Consider the following 21,477-nt stretch of genomic DNA (forward strand, 5'->3'; position numbering starts at 1 on the left):
AAATCTCGATTCATTTTATCTTTTCATCAAGTAAGTATTTCATTTGACTTTTCTATTTTTGGATATTTTCTCTTTGGGATTTAAATTCTTCTTTGCTGTTTTAAGTCGTCGAATGCACATTTTGTTTGAAATTACTAAATTTAAAGCATCCCGTATAACTTCTTGGTTTGGGAAAGATACAGTGAGGGGTAAGAATTTCATAAAGCATTTTTCCTTTTTCAAACACTTATCGAGAACATGGAATTCCAAACCTTGGCCCTAATGTTTTTCCAGGTAACAATATATATTTTGAGCCCACAAGCGTTTGACAAACTAAGATATATATTTGATATAATGTTGACATTTCTCGCAGCTTTATAGATCCGATTCCCATTCTTGCAGCATCTATTTTCTATCCTACTTTTTTCTGTATACTTTTGTGTTCTTTCTTCTAGCTGTCCTATTTTATCTCTAAAGTTTGTATTTTATGTCTGTTCGTAACCTTGCCCCCCCAAATTTGAAATTTATATAACCACTTAATATAATTGACATGAACCTGGAAATATTATCTGGAGACTTATTTTCTTTTTTGATATGTTGTAAGCTCTAATTCGTATTGTTATAAACCTCTGTATTATGCCGATAGACATAATTTACCGATGCCATATTTTTTTTCTCATTTTTCAACGACCGTAGTCACGACAGTACTCAACCCGCTTTTCTTCTAACATAAATTGATCTTTCAGAGAGTTTACAAATTTCTTTTGAACCTCGCTGTGTCAACTCTTAAGTGCCCGAGTCCCCTAACGACCGCCGTAATTATGTTTAGTTTCGTCTCGAATAATTACTCAGAGATGGATCTCAAGGACCCACATACATGGTTCGTGTCCTAACCACGCATCAACACAATATTGATGAGTTATTAGTAACAGGTGATTACATTTACAATCATAAACACGGTGTTGAACCATCCAGGACATCTGTTCCTATGCCAGTTCGGTGTGAACGGTGTCAGGTCTATAATGCTCATCATACATACGATTGCAAAAGCACAAGTAAATGCGGATATTGTGCAGGCCCGCATACCACCCGAACTTGTAGCAACTTACAGTTACCACCTAATTGTGCCACTTGCAATGATAAGCATCCGGCATATAGCTACAAGTGTAAAGCTAAACCAGAAGCTAATCAGGACCATCCAGAACTCGTAGTTCCACTACGACCACACGCACAACCACATACTTCTCCACATCCGACAGATGCACCTGTCTCGTTAGATCAACACTTGACTTTCCTGACTTTAGCTTTACAGAACATCCATCCCTTTATAAGACCCCACATACTCTAGCAAATCATTCTTGCGGCAAAAAACACTTTTCATGGGAAACGGTCTCCAAATATGATGTTTTCAATTTAAATTTAAAGAAGTTTCAAATCGTACAAGCCGTTTGTGATGTACACTCTATACATCCGTTTGGGATGTACATGCGCCCAACGTTACGTGAAAATGCAACGTTACCATTTACCTGGAACCACAACATAAATGAAAGAAGTTACTGTCTATTAAAAGCATTATATTTGTAGACGGTTTTTCCTTTTACATTTTGTTGTAACTCTGATAATAACAGAGTTATCCAAGTCAGGGTACTTTTAGACACCCCGTGTAGCAGTACAATAATAATTATAAAATATTCTCTTGAAAGTTTTTTGTTTATGGAAATCCAGTGCTTGCTGTGACATAAAATTTCCAATGATCAATGATAAATTGTAGCTTGCAAAATCAATCAAGTAATAACGAATTTACAACTCCATAACGCAATGGCTCATTGCGGATGTTCGTTGTACGCAGTGGCGCAACCAGGATTTTATTTCGGGAGGGGCCAAGAATATTCAATACAGAGGTCTGCAAACGACGTGCACCATTTGATGTGGACAAAATTGAAAGTTTGAAATGCCTCATTACAAGGAATTTAGTTATCCTTATTGCTAACGTGCTATAAAACTTAAAATGAAAATTCCAATTCACAAATTCTCTATTATTAACGGTTACAAGTCTTATAATTTGCGCTATAATAATTATTTTGAACATCTTTATTTGAGAACAAGATCCTGAGACGAATATTTGGACCCAAGAGGAACGGGAGTGGGGAATGGCAGAAATTTCATAACGTGGAACTATATAATTTTTATGGTTGACCCAACATTGTTAGGATCATCAAGTCTAGGAGGCTGAGGTGGGCGGGACATGTAGCTACAACGGAAGAAAGTAGAAACGTTTTCAAAGTCTTGACTGGAAGAACCATCGGAAAACGACCATTAGGAAGACGTAAGCGCAGATGGGAGACAATATTAAGATGGGTCTCGCAGAAATTGGAATACAAAGTAGAAACTGGATGCAGTTAGCTAAGGATAGAAGTCAGTGGAGAGCTTTTGTGAACTCGCCATTGAACTTCCGGGATCCATAGGCCATAGAGTTAGTTAGTTCGTTAGTTACTTATTAATTTTTCATATAATGACGTACTCTTTACTAACATTTATTACTCTAAGAAATTAATGCAGGGTTTTACACTGGTTATTTCTCCTTTCGAACAGTGCTTTGAGTTAATTCATTATTCATTTATGCATTGATCTATTTTGAAATCTCACAAAAATTTGTCCGCAGCGCTGCTGTATGAGATAGACCAGGTTTGTTTCAGAGAGGACATAGCTCATAGCTGGTTGCGCAACTCATTGTACGTTATTTTAGTAATTGGTATTATAGTCTGAGGGTCCTTCATGGTAACCGGGACCTAGCCCCTAACAGACCCTGTCCGCCTATGACGGGAGTGCAAGCACTATTATGGATAACGACTTAAGCCATACTGATTGTTCCAAAACAATCAACAATAAACCAAATTAATATTACCATTCAAATTTCCTATTTGTTACTAATAGCAGATATATTTCTTTCTTTTGCCCTTACACTTCAACTTACTAAGAGGACACAATCCCCTCGTGCTTGCCTGATCTTCACTCCTGCTTTGATCTCAAGCCCTTTTCCCATAGAACCGTATTTACGGGGTCTTTCTGAATTGTGCACTTTTCACGCGGAGCCCTTTTGACTCTGGCCCAGGTGACGCCTGGCCGTTTTGACCCGTGTCCTATTGTAGTGGTGCCACCAAAGAAGACATAAACAGAATCAAATCGAAAGAGGAAATTAAAAGGAATTTCGACTTTGAGGAAAATAGAAAAAGAAACCCACTCATGATCATTTATGTTGTCCCGTCCGACTTGAAAGACGAGGAAATCTTGGAAACAATGATTGAACATAATTTTGAAGATAATCTTTCGGAAATAGCACAGCAAATTAAGGCCAGATTTCGTGCAGGGAAAAAGAATCGAAAGAAATGCCACTTAGTTATTGAAGTCTCCCCAATATCAGGAACTACTTGATAAATAAGGATAAAGTCTACATCGACTACGAATCACATAAAGTTAAGGACTTCCTGGTGGTGCCGAAGTGATACATCTGTCAGGAGTTTGGGCACATCGCAAAATATTGTGACTATAGAGATAAAGTAAGATGTAGACACTGTGGTACACTGAGGCACAAAAGTGAAGACAGTGACGAAAAGGACAAAAACATCTGCGTTCCTTGTAAACTAAGACACAAGACATGCCAAATTCCAAATACAGAGGAATGTGTATCCTATAGAGTAGCTCGTGAAAGGATAATTAGTAAGATTAATTATGGATAAAGACACCACACATAAAGGTAAAGCTAGAAAAAACAAACCCCCAAGCAAAATTAGAAGAGACAAAATAAGACTGGAAGCCTTCCTAGAAAGAAAGAGAAGAGGAAACGTAGCAACACAAAACAAATATATTCAAACAGAATATTCAGAGGAAGCGAAGTCAATTCAGAGTGAATTCACATCTTTATTGGAGAATAGAAAGAAAAACAGAAAGAATAAACATAAATTGGAGGAAAAATTGGAAATACCTAAATTGGAAAATTCATTCATAAACGGTAAAAAAAATACTTATTCCCACCCAACGAAAAGAAAATTCAAGATCAAACAATTTCGTCGACATCTACAGATATTTCAGATAAGTCACCAATATTTAAAGAACCAAGACCACTTTATGAGAAAATGGAGAGGCAATATAAATTAGCCAAGCTGGAAGATAAGCAGATATTAACGGTTGCGTTTAGGCAAATAACCAGGGACCGCCACGAGAAAGGAAGTTCTATAACATATCCTGTTCTTGAAGAAGTAGATAGGATGGAGTTACGTACATATGATTTACCAGCGAATGGTTGGGAATTAGTAGACTTAGTTGACGAAACATTTGAACGACGCGGAATTTACTGGAACTTAGAAAACGTATATAAACAACTAGTAAATGCTCATGGGCGAATATATTTCGACTTTAGTAAATCCGGCAAGGAGGCATTGGTCCATACCAAATATGCATAATAAAATCACAAAATTAAAATTAGTGCAAAATAATGCTCAAAGATCCAAAGTTGCCACAATGGAATTAAGGAGATTTGCCGAAATAAATGAAATAGACATAGTAAACATCCAGGAACCATATACTGTTAAGAGCAAATTAATAACATTCCCACCTACAGCAAGAATAGTAAAAGAAGGAAATGACCCGAAAGCCATAACTGTAATCATGAATAAAAATATTGAAGTTCTGAAAATAGCGCAATACTATGATGAATGGACCGTTTGCTTAGAAATAACGTTTGGTAATAAATTCTTTTGGTTGATAAATTCATACTTCCAATATAGCTTAGACATACAAGATTTCATACAGAAACTACAGACAATAATTTGGGAAAACCCGAGGAATTATTTTATTATTACAATAGATGCAAATGCAAAATCAGGCATGTGGGGCTCACCGATAACAGACGACAAATTCGAAATCTTAGAAGATTTTATTCTACAAAATGGTTTAATAGTTCTAAACAAAGGTAATAGACCGACATTCGTAGGACCGAGAGGGAAGTCCTTCATTGATGTAACTATAAGTTCCACTGAAATAGAAAAACAAATAGTGAATTGGGCAGTCCAGGACAGTGTAACAACAAGTGATCATGAAGTCATAACTTTTAACATCGAAGATACTATTCTGGAAACAAAAAGAGAAAATTATAATATACAAAAAATAGACTGGAAACTCTTTGAAAAAAAATTACGCCTACCGCAAATTGACGACTACGATGATGTAGAAAAATTAGTAATAGATATAGAAAATAAAACTAGCATCTCTCTAGAGAAATCAATTCTAGAAGGTAAATCAAAGAAAGAATATAACGACTTTTGGTCTCCAAAACTAGAAAGATTAAAGAAAATAACAAAAGCAAAAAGAAAGAGTTACCAATCCATATTAATTCCCATACTTAAGGAAAGAAAATTAGAGAACTATAGGCTAGCAAAACTAAAATACACAGAAGAACTATTAATCGCCAAAAAGAACAGCCGGGAAACTTTTCTTAAAAATAATATAGAATTGGATCCATGGGGGCTTCCTTACAAACTAATTATGCAGAAAATTAACAATATAACGCTGACAACACTAAAGAATCAAGATAATTCATTCACAAAAACAAGGGAGGAAACTATACAAAAACTGTCAAGTAAATTCTTCCCAAGAGATAATATAAATGAAGAAACAGATCAACAACAAAAATTAAGGGAAGAATATAGTCAAATTATTCCAAAAGAAAATGAAGAACATATAGACTTAGTAACAAATGAAGAGATGGAACACATAATTAAGAAACTGAAATCAGGAAAGGCCCCAAGTTTGGACGGAATAAAAAATGAAATTTACAAGAAGAAAAAAGAAATATGGATACCTTACTTAGTTAAACTATATAATACTCTACTAAGGAAACGGAAGTTTCCACTCTCTTGGAAGGAATCAAAGTTAATAATTCTAATGAAGGGTAAGGATAGAGACCCAACAAATGTGAGCTCCTACAGACCGATATGCCTTCCCAGGAACATTTCAAAAATTTATGAAAAACAATAGCTTCCAGATTAAACAAATATAGAAACATTGAAGGAGATAATCTGCAATACGGCTTCAGAAGTGGGAAATCAACTGAGGACGTTCTCAACGCTTTCGTGGAGAAAATCATAGAGTGCAGGAGCGCAAAAAAATATGTATTAACATTGTTCATAGATATAGAAGGGGCTTTCGACAATCTGTGTATTCCGTCGCTAGTAAGAAGACTAAAAGATCTAAAAATACCAGAATATTTAGTGAATACAATAAAAGATATATTTTCAAAATAGAAACATAATAATAAAAGAAGAGAACGGAGATACAATCATTAATACGCAAAAAGGATGCCCACAGGGATCTATTTTAGGCCCATTAATGTGGGATATTGAATTTCAGCCATGTTTGGAAGCATTAAATAAAAATAAATGCATAGATCGGGTAATAGCCTTCGCAGATGATCTTGCAATAATAACCTCGGCAAACACAAGAAGAGAAATAGAAGAGAACTCGAAAGAATTAATAAGGATACTGCAAGACTGGAGTTTACAGTGTAAACTAAAATTATCAAAGAAAAAAACTAAATTTATGATGTTCGGAACAAAATTGGTAAGGGATCCCATTATCAAAATTGGAGAAGAAAAAATAGAAAAAGTTAATGAATTGAAATACCTTGGCATTCAAATTGATGATAAATTAAATTTTGGACAACACATAAACTATATTATTGATAAAGGTCATAAGGTTACTAACAAACTTATAAATATTGCAAGCAACAAATACAAGCTCCCACGTAAAGTAATAAAAATTTATGATGACTCAATTCTAGGGGCAACCATGAACTATGCTGCTAGCGTGTGGGCCCACAGATTGTTAGAAAGTAACACGTAAAACAGAAAGTAGAAAGACCTCAAAGAAATATAATGATCAGATTAAGCGGGGCTTTTGGTACCACTCCCCACAATGCGTTAGCTGTACTGATGGGGTTAAAGCCGATGCATTTACTAATAATCCAACGGGCGGCAACATACTGGCTCAAAAAAGGGGATAAATATAGAGTAAAGGACTTCATTGGAAAAGAAGTGGATAACATACAAGATATAGAAAAAGGAATATTAGACAAGTGGCAAAGAGATTGGAATAATTCAGAAAAGGCAAGAAGAACATATAGCTTAATCCCAAACATAAGGGAAAGACTTAAATGGCACCACTTTGACCCATCTGCTGGCCTTGTACACTTTCTCACGGGACATGGCCCCTATGGCCAATACCTTCAAAGATTTGGACTAAAAGAAGACGGAAACTGTGATTGTGGCGAATTTGGCACACCGGAACATTACATATTGTGGTGCCCTCTACTTGAGGATCGAATAAACGACAGGAATATCATAAGAACAAGAAGAATGGAAGATGTTATCTCCGATGAAAGAGACTTCCAAGTAGTAAATAAAATAACTACTGATTTTCCCAACGGAGTAAAAAGCAATATGAGGAAAAGAATTTAGCAAATAGGAACCAATAAGGAATCAACAAATTTGAAAGAGAAAGAAACGGAGTGTGTGAATTGTGTGTTTGTGTCTTTCTTTTCGGACCGGAGGTCATCTCGTGGAACGCTGGTATTCCGCGTGCCCCGGAAGGAAACGCGTGAGTGAATGTGGGCTCGACATATCCCCGGCACAAACCGGAATGGAACTCCGGATGCGTCGGGCCGGACTGAATTTTGAGTTTCGGTGGCGGGACGTCGTGTTCTTCAATATACAAATATATAAGATATCATGGAACTATATAACGATACGAATCGATACGAAAAATAACGTGACCGTGACTAAGCTGCGTAGGCGCCATTTCCGTTTCCGGTGCAACGGCGGTGGGACACCACTGACCAGGGCCAACACTAAGTGCTCTGAGTGGGTCCTGGGCCCAAAGCCGTTGCTTGAGGGATCGAGGACGTACAAAAAAACAGAGGAACATAAATTAGAAACAAAATCATCAAACATAAGATAAACAAGGCATTAGAGAAGAATACACGAAAGGGAATGTAGTGAGTGAAATTAGTGTAGTGAAATAGTGCTAAGTTGTGTTTCTCACACAGGAGTGAGATGGTGTGCTAGTGTCCAAACTACAAAAATTCAGTGTGGATAGGGCTAAATAGTGTTAAGCGATGTGGGTGATTAGTGTTATAATTTGAGAATGTGGTAAATTCTCGCACAGGAGAGAGTCAAATTACACATACAGGTGAAACCAAAACAAATCATACAGGGAAAAACTTGAACAAAACGGAAAAAAAGAAGAGGAAATAGTACGGGAAAGGCTAAGTATAGATAACAAGCAATGAATGATGAAAATGATAGGACTGACGTCAAGTTCAACTCGAGTCAGAATCAAAGTAGATTAGCTAGATTATATAAAGGAAGATTACTCATTATTAGATAATAATTAATAGTTAGGATCCTGTTTTTTTCTGTTTTTTTTTCAAATTTTATTGTTTGTTTTGTTTTGTTTGTTCTCTTGTTTTCTTGTTCAAAGTTGTGATTTGTTAAATCCAACCTTGTACTTGTCCTTGTCCTTGTCCCCGTTCCTCAAATAAATATGAATGATGAAATAAAGGTTGAAGAATCATATTGCAATGATGATAGCCCGTTTCGGTTCTAATCTTCAGGTGCCGAAACCGAAGAGGCGCGTCTGAGCAATGTAGTGGTGCCCCTTTTGAACAGGGCCAGTTTTGTCGCAGAACACTTTGACGCGAGCCCTTTTGACGCAGCATCCTTATGACTAGGGTAATTTTGTCGCGGATCCCTTTTGACCCGGGCCCTATTAACGCGGGTCCATTTTGTCGCGGAGAACTTTTACCGGCGCCCTTTCGACGCGGGGCTGTTTTCAATCGTGCATTTTGTATCGGTTCACTTTTGACTCTTGTCCGTTTGACTCAGAGGCCTTTTGACTCGGACCCTTTGTCGTGGGACGCTTTTGACCAAGACTTTTTTCGTGACGAACGATTTGATTCGTCCCGTTTTCACTCGGGCTCTTGTTGAGTAGACCTATTGACCAAGGCCCTTTCGACACGGGGTCTTCTGACTCGGGACCTTTAGTCGCGGGGCCCCTTTTAATTCGGGCCCGTTAGACGCAGAGCCCTTGCGACTCGAGCCCTTTCGTAGTGGTAACATTTTGACCCGGGCCCATTTTATGAGGGGCGTCTCGTCTCGGGCCCGTTCGGCACGGGGCTTTTTCACTCGGGCCATTTTGTCCTGAGACCCTTTTGACATGGGCCCTTTTTATGAGAGGCGTTTTGATTCGGGTCCTTCTTATTTAGGCCCTTTTGTAAGCGGAGGTTCTTTGACCCGGGCAATTTTGACACTGGTTTTTTGTAGCGGGGCCCCTTTTGCCCAGGCACGTTTCATGCAGGTCTCTTTTGACTCGGGCTCTTTTGTCGTGGGATCCTTTTGACCCGGCCCATTCTATTTGGGCCCTTTTGACTCCTGCCCTTTTGTTGCGGAGAAGTTTGGCCCAAGCCATTTTGTTGCGAAGAAATTTGACCCAAGCTCTTTTGTCGCGTGTCCGTTTTGACTCGTGCCCTTTGTAGAGGGGCCACTTTTGACTTCTACCTTTTGCTGCAGAGACCTTTTTACCCGGGCTCATTTGATGTGGGAAAGATTTGACTGGGGCCTTTTGTAGCGAGACTCTTTTTACCCAGGCCATTTTCATTAGGGGCGTTTTGTTTCGGCCCATTTTGACTCGGGCCCTTTTCTTGTGAAGACTTTTTAAAGCGGGGCCATTAGACTCATGCCCTTTTGTACCTGGTCTCATTTTGAGCCTGGTCCGTTTGACGCAGATCCCTTGCGGCTCGAGCGTTTTTGCCGTGGGACCCTTTTGACCCGGCTATTTTGATGAAAGGCGTTTTGAATCGGGTCCATTTCTACGGAGCCTTTCGAACCGGGCCCTTTTGACGCCGTGCCGTTTGGCTCGTGCGATTTTTCAGAGATGCCTGTCTTGACCCTGTGCCGTTTGACGCAGGGCCTTTTGACTCGGATTCTTTTGATGTGGGACCCTTTTTACCTGGTCCCTTTTTATGAGGGGCCTTTGGTTCTGGACATTTTGACTCAGGACCTTTTGTTGCGGAGATCTTTTGATACCGTCAATTTTGATACGGTGCCATTTTGTCTCATCCTCTTTTGTCGTGGGAACCTTTTGACCAGATTGTTTTGATTCGGGCCCTTTTGACTCCTGCCTTTTGATGCGAAGAAGTTTGACCAGAGCCCCTGTGACACTGGTCCGTTTTGACTCCTGCCTTTTGTAGAGGGGCCACTTATGACCTCTGCCCTTTTGTTGCGGAGACCTTTTTATCCGGGCCCATTTGACGTGCGAAAGTTTTGACTCGGGCCTTTTGTAGCAAGATTCTTTTGACACAGACCATTTTCATGAGGTGCGTTTGGTTTCGGTGCATTTTGACATGTACTCTTTTGTTGCGGAGATCTGTTGACGCGTGGCCATTTGACTCAGGTCCTTTTGTAAAGGGACTGATTTTGACCCTTGCCCATTTGACACAGGTCGGTTGCGACTCGAGCCTTTTAGTCGTGGGAACCTTTTGACCCGGGCGTTTTGATGAAAAGGGGTTTGACTCGTGCCCACATTTACGGAGACCTTTTGAACCGGGCTCTTATGTCGCCGGGCCGTTATACTCGGACCATTTAGCAGCCAAGTTCCTTTTTGACCTGGGGCCGTTTGACGCAGGGTCTTTTAACTCAGGTTCTGTTTTTGTTAGACTATTTTGACCCGGGCTCTCTATATGAGGGTCGTTTTGTTTCGGCATCTTTTCAGTCGGGCCCTTTTATTGCGTACGCCTTTTAACCCGGGCGTTTGACTCGAGTTCTTTTGTCGTGGAGCTTCTTTTCAGCCAGGATCATATGAGCAGGTTCCTTTTTACTCGTGCTCTTTTTTCATGGGAGTCTTTTGAACCGGAGCTTTTGGTGAAGTTCGTTTTCATTCGGACCCTTTTGACTCCTGCCATTTTATTGTTGAAACATTTTGACTCGAGCACTTTTGTTGCGGTGCCATTTTGGTCTGTCTTCTTTGCAGCGGGGTTCCTTTTAACTCGGGCCCTTATGACTTGGGCCGGTATGAATCGGGCATCTTTGTAGCGGGTCCTTTTTCATACAGGTCCGTTTGAAGCAGTGCCGTTTTGACTCGGGCCTTAATGTCTTTGCCCTTTGTCTGCCCCTTTTGACATGGAACCATATATACAACGCAGCAGCTGAAATACCTGGGGCAGGGGTACTGAGGGAGTATGAGTAAATCGATGATAGATCGATCCAGGGCGCAGTAAAATTAATCACACCACTGTTCATAACTATTTCCTTTTTCTTTCGACATCATATCTGGAGATGAATGTCCTGACAATTATTCTACAGTGGCAAAAGACGATATACGCTATCAATGATAAATGTTATGACTGTTAATGTATATAGGGAATAAAACGAAAAACTCTATATCGGCCTCCTCCGCTTGGAAAAAACGTGCGGCCGTTTGTAATTATGATGTTGGTTAGTTAATGTATTATATTGTTCTATACACGGAGTAAATACTTATGTGTTTTTTATAATAATGAGAAGCTTATATACATTTTTACGGTCCTTGCTTTACGACAGCGAATCATATTCATGTTCAGCGTAATCAGTTTGCATTCTCAAATAATTAGAGTGACGCGAATGAAATAATTTATGCGCGAACACGTCGTAGTAAATTCCTGAAGACTGAAAAATGAAAGTAGCAGTTGTTAGCAGTTATAAACTTAACATATTAGACAACAATTTGAAAAACTGAGAATACGAATCTTATCATAGATAACAGTGCACTGATGCTTCAAATCTATGCCTTTACTCCCTATATCTACGTTATTTCCCTAGTCAAAATAAAAACTCTTCAAAATTAATCACAATTTCTTATGCAACCTTCCCTTCCTTAGAGTACTGAGTAAAAGTGCCTTTACATGCCCTCACAGCGATGTAAAGGCACTTTTGGCGACTAGGATAGATAGTAAATTGTGTGGGTCCAATTGAACCCAGAGAGACTTAAGTGTAAACATTTTTATAGTTCTTTATTTTAAACACCTACAGCGTTTATATTAATTATGTATGGAAACATAGTAAAATTAATAAAAGTCATGCAGTATGAGAAGTTTAGATGATATACTTTAGGAGTTATATGACACCAAAAACAAAATTGGGTCTAGATGGACCCGAGGACCTTACAAGCGTTAAATCTAGAAATTGATCTTGGTGTTCGGGACTAACGTATCTAAATGTTTTCTCTCTGTTAACATAATACCGAAAAATCACGTCATTGTCTTTAGATCTTAGCAATAAGATTTCTAGTATATTACCTTTATTTTCACTTTCGTTATTTTCTCTATAGTCCCTAAAAGAAACACATTGGCGAGCACAATACAAAATACTATCTAGAAGTGCTCCCAAATATATTTTATTGTCGTTGACTTTTATGTTCGTGTGCCAGTTTAATTTACGCGCAACTGATCGGTGCAGTAGTGCGTTTCGGAATTCCGCAGCCTTAGAAATATAAGTCTTATGAGCGTTACTTGAATCATGAGTACCGAATTTATCTACGACCTTCTTCCAGTTACGGAAACCCTCCTTAGTAAAGGTATCTTTAGATTTCGGAATATTTTCGGATAATGCGCGACAATAAATGCAAAAAACACTCTCTCGAGAAATGCTATATTCTAACCAACTAAATTGCCTATAATATTCAGATCGGAACCGGTGGCTATTTTTATTGGGGCATGTTTTCAACTGCGGTTAAAGAGACCTAGACCTACTGCCAGAAATGTCATTGCCTTTTCACAACCTTTGACTGGATTACGATCTTCTGAAACTTCATGTTGTGACACTGTTTCCACAGTAGTACAGGCATTCGAATTCTTATCTTCTGAAACTTCATTTTTTGACACTGCTTTCACACTAGCATTTGAATTCTTACCTTTTGAAACGCAAGAAGTAGATTGTTTATTCACTATTTCATTATCTCCGTTGGCACTGCAGGGGCGGATCCAGGGCAACTTGTGGGGGGACGGTGTTTTTTTTTTATTTTAAGGCTCCACTTCCTCCAGCCTTGGCCGATTTCTTACGGTCTTATTATAGGGCAGTCGCAACTTGCCTCTGACTTTTTATTCTCTCTCATATACTCTTTTATTTTTTTTCTCTCTCTGCTATTCGGCTTTCCTCCTCGACAGATTTGAGGTGAGGCTCTCTTTTATGGCATGGTGCCTAATTATATAAACCATGCCTTATTTTCTTCTTTTTTAAAATTACTATTTATATTTATTACAATTCTTATTTTTTTTTACAAAAGTACATACATAGACGATCACAGACATAAAACCTGAAAAGAGACAGAGCTGAAAAGAGAATAAAAATAAAAAAATATTAATATAATATATAAAAATGTTATTAAAAATGACAGTTATGATAGTAAAAACACAAAATTTTCCTTTTCGTTTATTAGGAAATCGGTACTCCAGACTTCCTAAAAGTTTTTCTTCTTGTTTGTTAGGAAATCGGTACTTCAAATTTCCCAAAAATTTTGTCATATTAACTTATCTTTATTGTTTATTTACTTTTTATCCAGACTTGAATTTTGCCTCTTGACAGAACACAAACACTACACATTCTGCACTACAACACTACACTAACACTAAAACACTAAACAGATAAAGTTTTTAGCTCTTGGCTTCCTCAGAGCTGATTTTTTTATTTGATACCAAATTTATTTAATTTTATTTTTATTTTTAGTGTATCACAAACAATTTATCTTCTTCTTCTTTCTTCTTGCCTTTCTTTCCAAAGGTTTTCCAAAACATGCCTAGCCAGAGTACTAAATTTTTCTAGTGTTTGTTCTTCTTCTATGATCGTTTTTATACTATCTTGTTTCAGTTCATTCCTTATTTCTTTTATTGTGTTGTTTGTTATATATCTGTCGCAAGATCAGAAAACACGCTCCGGAGTGTGAAGATCGCCACAAAAGCATTTATCATCGTTTCGTAAGTTTAGTCTTTTATAATGTGTTTTAAATGGTCCATGTCCTGATATATATTTTATCACATCTTTACTTATATTTTCCATCCTTTCTCTTGTTTTTAAATCTGGTATAATATTTCTAGTCCTGTCACCTTTCCTGGAATTTTTCCATTCTGCTTCCCATTTTGTTCGGATGATTCTTTAAATATCTTCAGCGGTGGGTTGTCATACTGCTACTTTTAAGGGCTCCAAACTTTGGGATGGGTTTTATTTATATATATAAAATAAGAAAGTTTTCTTCCCTGGTCGCCCCCTGGATCCGCCCCTGGGCACTGTCAATATTGCTAAGTTTCGGCTTCTTACTAAAATATTCCAACGATTTTTTTAGCACTTCGTATTAATCACAACAACTTGATGTGAAACTTGAGAAATGTTCAAGTACTACAGGTAAAATATAAAAAAATGGAAGCACTATACACCGATACACGTTAAGGCTATGTATACATACTAAAACTTCAAACTAACTGCTCACTGCCAAGGGTGCCGAATTTTTTGTAACTTTGGGTGGGAGGCATTCAGATGTGGGTTTGTATTTTCATAAAAATACATATAAGAATACAATATACACATAAAAAAACATTCAGTAAAATACCTGCGAGCCCATATGTGCTTTACGGGATAGGCGCCCTTGCTCACTGCAAACACAAACTTCCTTGTGCTCTACATGCTGAGTTGGAGGCAAATTTATCCTGCAACCCAAATTTGTTCGAAACGCATAAAATTAGTTTCTTTGGTTTGATTGATTACATTTTGTATCAATAGCGTGGCTATATGAGACAGGGCTTTTTTCTAAAGTAGGATCCGAACCAGTCATTTTGAAATTTTACGTGGGATCGCAGTCAAAATCTATACAGCAAATTCCGACGTCTCGTGCCTCTATCCTCAAAATGTAATTTTAAAAGACTGAATATTACGTCCTGTAGCGTGGCACATACATACATACAGGCGAACAAATTGAGATCAAATTGTCCCAGACCTTGACGTCCAGCACTAACGTTATAATAAGCATCATAATTTAATGGTTAGTTAGACGAGCGACTCCCATACCTTGCGCTTTCTGGCCTGGTCTCTTCATTCAAGCTATCACAAGTTGTAAAGTGTCAAAGAAAATTTAGAATGTGGTTGGGGAAGAGGGACGAAATAAAATTTTCATAATATAATGAAAAAATATATTGTTGATACAAAGTCAATTGTTACCTGAAGTTTCCAGTTGCATCTCAGCACACCACTGACGTTAGATTCATCAGATGCCAGTGTTGCCACAGTTCTAGCTCCGGAGTGGGCTGAAAAAATAGTACCAAATTTAAAGAAAAAGGGCTGAATTCATTTTTTGCCAGAACGTAAAATATTTTTGCCCAAGTATGATCATCTCTGATCTAACTTTAGGACTATACATGAAGTTTGTTACACGCGTCGATATAGATCTCTAAAACGCAGAAATGTTCGGGTATTTTATATTCGTCAATGTGGCGTCACTAGTAAACAACTTATCCGGTAAGCCGGCAACTACGTCATAGTATTTTTTTCTGCTATAGCATGCCGTTGGCGGGGGGGGGGGCCGGGCGCCGAAGTAAGGCGGATAAAAATTCAAAAGAAAAAAATAATTTAGGGGGAGGGCTTCCGGGCTTAAGCCCCCGAAATCTTATTTACTATAGTAAAGTATATTCAATATCTTGCAGAGTTTTCACATTTTCAGGCAAAGCCCCCCGAAACCAAATCGTAAATACGCCACTGAATATTATATATATATATATATATATATATATATATATATATATATATATATATATATATATATATATATATATATATAATTAAAGGAAAAAGTAAGAAAAAGTGTTCAAAATCAAGGAAAACCAGGGTTTACTTTTAAAAAATTTATTACGCTTCGCGGCAACTATAGTAGCGCTTTGCGGCTGGTCTATCGACCTCAGTCATTTGTGCGGGAACACCGTCGTATATTCTCGCCCAGGCGCTGATTTTCCACGGTACGGCACTGGTGCTATTATTGTTTTGATGTTGCATAATCTTTTCAATGACACATAAATTGTAGACTTATTTCAGCACCCGCTTGTCTTCTTCAAAATATGCAACACTTGATTCAACGTGTGTGTACAAAAAAAAAAAAAAAAAAAAAAGATTTCAAGGTAAAATTTCCACCACACTGCTTCTTTCTTGTCTCCTTCCTGCGCGGCGCGGATGCGCCTGTCTAGCGTCATTTGTTTCCCGGTATAATTCGAATTACGAATTTTCCACATGAAGTTTGTAGCGTTATGCGGTGCAACGTCACAGAATGAATGTTCATCCAAGAGTCCAACACAGTATGAGTAACGTGAACTTTTGAAAATGTGACAATATTTGTTAAATGGTGCTGAATTGGGTACAATTGTACCAAGTGTGGCAATACAGTCAGAAGCAATTTTCGGATCAACACTTTTACCATTTGTTTGGATTTCTATTATTTACACAGCATTGCATTTTTCATAACGATTTTCATTCTTTGAACTAAATCACCCATTTCTTTCTTAAACGTTTCGCAACGAGCTCGTATGACCGTTTACTTTATCTTATGGAGTTTGACATACTCTAATAAATGCACCAAATCATGTCATTTTTTCCCCGTAAAACTCATATTAAACGATTCCAAGTTGTAGGGAGACTGAGAACCAATATGTACTATATAAAGAATGCCGGCGATATTTCAATTTCAGAAAATCAACTTAACAAATAACGTTTTGTTTATTTTCAGAATACAACACAAAAATTTGTCTCCGTGATAATTATTTTATTTATTTTTAATATCGATTCTACAAGTAGTCCAACTTTCGACTGTGACACATTCTCGCAAGTTAACTGAGAAGCATTTGAACAATACAATATACGTAAAAAATAAGGGTGAAAAGAGACAAAATAAATTATAGATCATTACATTGACCTGCTGTAGCCACGAGAAATCAAAACACTCACATGGGAAGAAAATATTGGGGAGCACTTTTGGACAATTCTCTTGCTCTGGCAGATTTTTTTTTTACAAAAATAAAATAAAATGCAAATAAATATGTGTTTAAAATAAGTCTTCAAAATACACGTGTTTAAAAGAAAACGAAACCAACATTTGTTTTAAACAAAATCTAGTAATTAAATAATTAATGAAAATATCTTTACACTTGTTCTTAAACCGAAGTTTGCCCAATAACACTATTTTGTCGTCAGATTGCGATTTCAAATTTTCTCTCTTCGTTAAGTTCTTTGAACAACCTCATTGTTGTTCTTTTCAAATTATAATCACATTGAGGTAAGAGTACAGTTAATGATATTAAATTTTCATTACATATATAGATAATGGAAATGGAAATGAAGTGGAAATATGTTGAGATGTGCGTGTAGCAGAATTGAGTGTTGGATTATGCGGATTCTCACGTATTGGTCAGTGTGCGATAGTTCATGTACTGGCTTGTAGATTTTAATATACATAGAATGAGTTTGCTTTGAACGGCCTTGGGCATAGTGTTGCAATACGGTGTCTACAAAGGAATTTGTGTAATAAATGAGAATAAATATAAACGAATAATGATAGTGATAATATATATTATATTTAATGTGATTAAATAAAAGAACACCTATGAAGGAATGAGCACATTTATACCTTTTACCACAAGGTATTGATTGTTTATACACACACACACACATATATATATATATATATATATATATATATATATATATATATATATATATATATATATATACAGGGTGGGCCATTTTAATCAATCCACGGAAATATCTGAAAAATGATAAAACATAGAAGAAATGTTTGAAGTACACGTTATATATTGCTAAGGGGGAAAACCAATTCCACCAAAAGTACCCCTCTCCGCTGCACGTAAATGGGGGTAACGGGGGGTAACTCTGAAATGTCAAATGGGAACATGGGTCGAGTAATACTTCGTTCGAAATGTCTTGGAAAACTAAGTAACGCTGTACCAAAAGATGTTTCATATGGAGCACCAGTTTCAAAATGGCCGCCATGATATAGTTCGGAAACTCCAGTGCCCGCAGTATGAAAACCATGGAAGGTAAATGAATGGAACAAAATTGAAATACATAAATATCATAGGGTATATCGAATGATGTGATCCCTGTGATTCCAGTGGCCTTCCTGAAGGGGTCTTGGGGGCTAACTTCAAAATTTCAAATAGTAACATGAGTCGAGTGGTACCTTCTTCGATAAATCTTGCAAAATCAAACATCTTGCAGGAAAAAACGATTGAGGTCAAATGGCGGTTTTCTCAAAGGGCCGCCGGAACATAGCATCCGTGCCAGAGAAAAGGTTTGGTACCCGTAGTATGAAAGCGATTGGAGATCAATCAACAGAAGAAAAACTGGTGTAGGTAATTGACGTAAGGCACATCGAAAGGTGTTGTCGGGGTGACTCCAAGGACCAACTGAAAGGTATCCGGGGCCAGCTTGAAAATTTCAAATAGCAACTTGAAGCTAGTAACATCACGTTACATAGACAAATCAATATCAAACAGCTTCTGTAAGAATACTTTCGACATGAGACACCGTTTTCGAAATGATCACCAAGACATGGTGACTGTGTCTAAGAAAACGTCTAGTGCCCATAGTATGAATACGGTTAGAGATAAATTAAAATAACGAAAATTAAATAGGAAAATCTCGTAGGCATTTCAAGGCTCGAGAATGATACAACAGAGATAAAAATGTTAGAGTAAAATTGCCATAATATATACATAGAAATCCAAGTCCTGCAAAACAATCTCTCCCTGCGCTCTGTATGTGAGTGGGGCGGAAAGTAACTGTGAAAGTTCAAATGAGAACTCTACTTTAATTCGCAAATTAAGGCTACCCTAAACATAGGTATGGTGCGGTTGTAACATTTGTTTGTAAGGATGACGCTGTAGTGACTAAAAAAGGTGAAAGTTTATTGAATGGCAACGCATATCTCTATGGCTGAGTATGATTTGATGCGAAAACAGAAGGAACTTTATACGAAAGAAGTTGTCGAATAATGCAGTTGCTGGAACTTACAAATGTGTGAAGTTGCTAATCTCCGTCGCCACAGAAACTTTTATGCAGTGCGTGCTGGTTATTCGGAAAGCATTTCGGAGATATACATACACACTGTTTCGTCCCTCAAGCTCACAATATAACATGAGTGCTAATAGTTAATCAAAATGTAAATGTGGCTTTCCGCATTAACTCAGTGCACCAATTCTCTATCCATGAAGTCTGCCTTTCAAACAGCATTGGATAGTTCAAGCGTACGCCCGAACCGTTGGCCGGTCGGACATTGAAATTTTGAAGTTAGCCCACAAGACCCCTTCAGGGAGGCCACTGGGATCACAGGGATCACACCATTCGATATACCCTATGACATTTACGTATTTCAATTTTGTTACATTCATTTACCTTCCATGGTTTTCATACTACGGGTACTGGAGTTTCCGAACTATATCATGGCGGCCATTTTGAAACTGGTGCTACATATGAAACATCTTTTGGTACAGCGTTACTTAGTTTTCCAAGACCTTTCGAACGAGGTATTACTCGACCCATGTTGCCATTTGACATTTCAGAGTTACACCCCGTTACCCCCATTTACGGGCGGCGGAGAGGGGTACTTTTGGCGGAATTGGTTTTCCCCCTTAGCAATATATAACGTGTACTTCAAACATTTCTTCTATGTTTTATCATTTTTCAGATATTTCCGTGGATTGATTAAAATGGCCCACCCTGTATATATATATATATATATATATATATATATATATATATATATATATATATATATATATATATATATATATATATATATATATATATATATAAAGATGAATGTTTCTAGTAGTGACCATTATGTTAGGACTTTGTATGAGGAAGTGTGTCGTGTCGCTTTGTCGATATGAATTTACAAGTAACAGTACCTATTTACTGTTTATCAGGTTCGACGCCGTGAGTAGATTCATGTAAGAAATGACTTTGGATAATTTCCAGGTAATCGCAGAACAAAATGGCCGTTTACCCACTTAGTACAGTTTAAATATACGCGTTTAGCCTTACATTTGTAATAGTACTTTGTGACTTTCATTGTTTTCACTTCACCTTACTAAGCCTAGTTCATCACTGTTTGCAGAATTGACGAAATGGATTGGATTGAATAACACAGTAAATTTATTATAGTAGAATCTCGTTACACCGTTTCAGAACGTCTAAAATCCCAATATGCATGAATTTACATTTCTTTTTTCTAGTATACAGTGTCTGAAATCAGTTCAGAATTAGGATTAGGATTAGCAAACTTGTGGACTGATAGCGACTAGTAAGAATTTGGCAAACAACTTACCAATACAAAATTTATTTTGTTTATTCTTTTTAAATTTTGGGCTCATCCTGTTAGGGTTTTTTATTTTATCTACTTTCTTCTCGTTTCCGTACTTTAGTCGGAACTGATCTCCGTTTCGGATATATTTTCAATTAGAGACCACACCATCTTTTCGACAGGGCCGGAGTCCCCAAGAGTTCGGCCGGATACAGCGCGAAGTAGGATTTTCATAAAGCAACTGTGTTTGTCGAAATTCCGCCCTGGACACGGACTCGGTAGTGAGCTTGGAAATATATTTCTTTAGTCCCTATATTCAGTAGGTCATCTGCTTTGGCATATGAACAGTATATTTTGGCTCTGAAGTTGATGACTATCATATATAAAATTCGACGCCTTATCTTTGAAGTTTTAGTTCTCTAGCTTATTTCCTTTGTTTCTCTTCTCTAGCTATTCTTGCATTTTCTCTTGTCTTAGGTTTTACAAATTTTTCAACTACCCCCAAATTTTAACTTTACAATTTTTTACCATTTATAATACAACATTTGAACCTGAATTTTCAACTGAGACGTTGCGGGACACAACTCATTTATTTTAAATATGGAGGGGCAGTTTCCATCTCAATTTGGCCCACCACAATTGTGAGTGATAGCCCCGTAAACAGTCCAACTTTGGTTTTCCTGTCTTTTATTATTATCCGTTTGAAATTCTGTGTTGAACTATTCGTCATTTTCACTTTTGTTTCTATTAATCACTATAGAGATGAATACTATGTAGATATTTGCGCCCATAATTCTTAATGACATTTTTGAGCCCTTATCTAGGCAACCAGGGCCTCCCAGGCCCAGTAGCTTCATTTTTTTTAAATTTCTCAATAACCATACATATTTCGAAGACATAAAATACTGAACTCTTCTATCTTTCGTCGAAGTTAAAATCATGAACATATCGAGTTGGTAAAGTTTTTTTTTTTTATTTGAAAATCTTTTCCTGACGTAACCGGGCAACCGCGGCCTAGGTGGCCCCGTAAAACTTTAGTGAAATTCCTGTCAAATATTAGAC

This window comes from Thermobia domestica, chromosome 4, assembly GCF_964235325.1.
Source record: "Thermobia domestica chromosome 4, izTheDome1.hap1.1, whole genome shotgun sequence".
Classification (NCBI taxonomy): Eukaryota; Metazoa; Arthropoda; class Insecta; order Zygentoma; family Lepismatidae; genus Thermobia; species Thermobia domestica.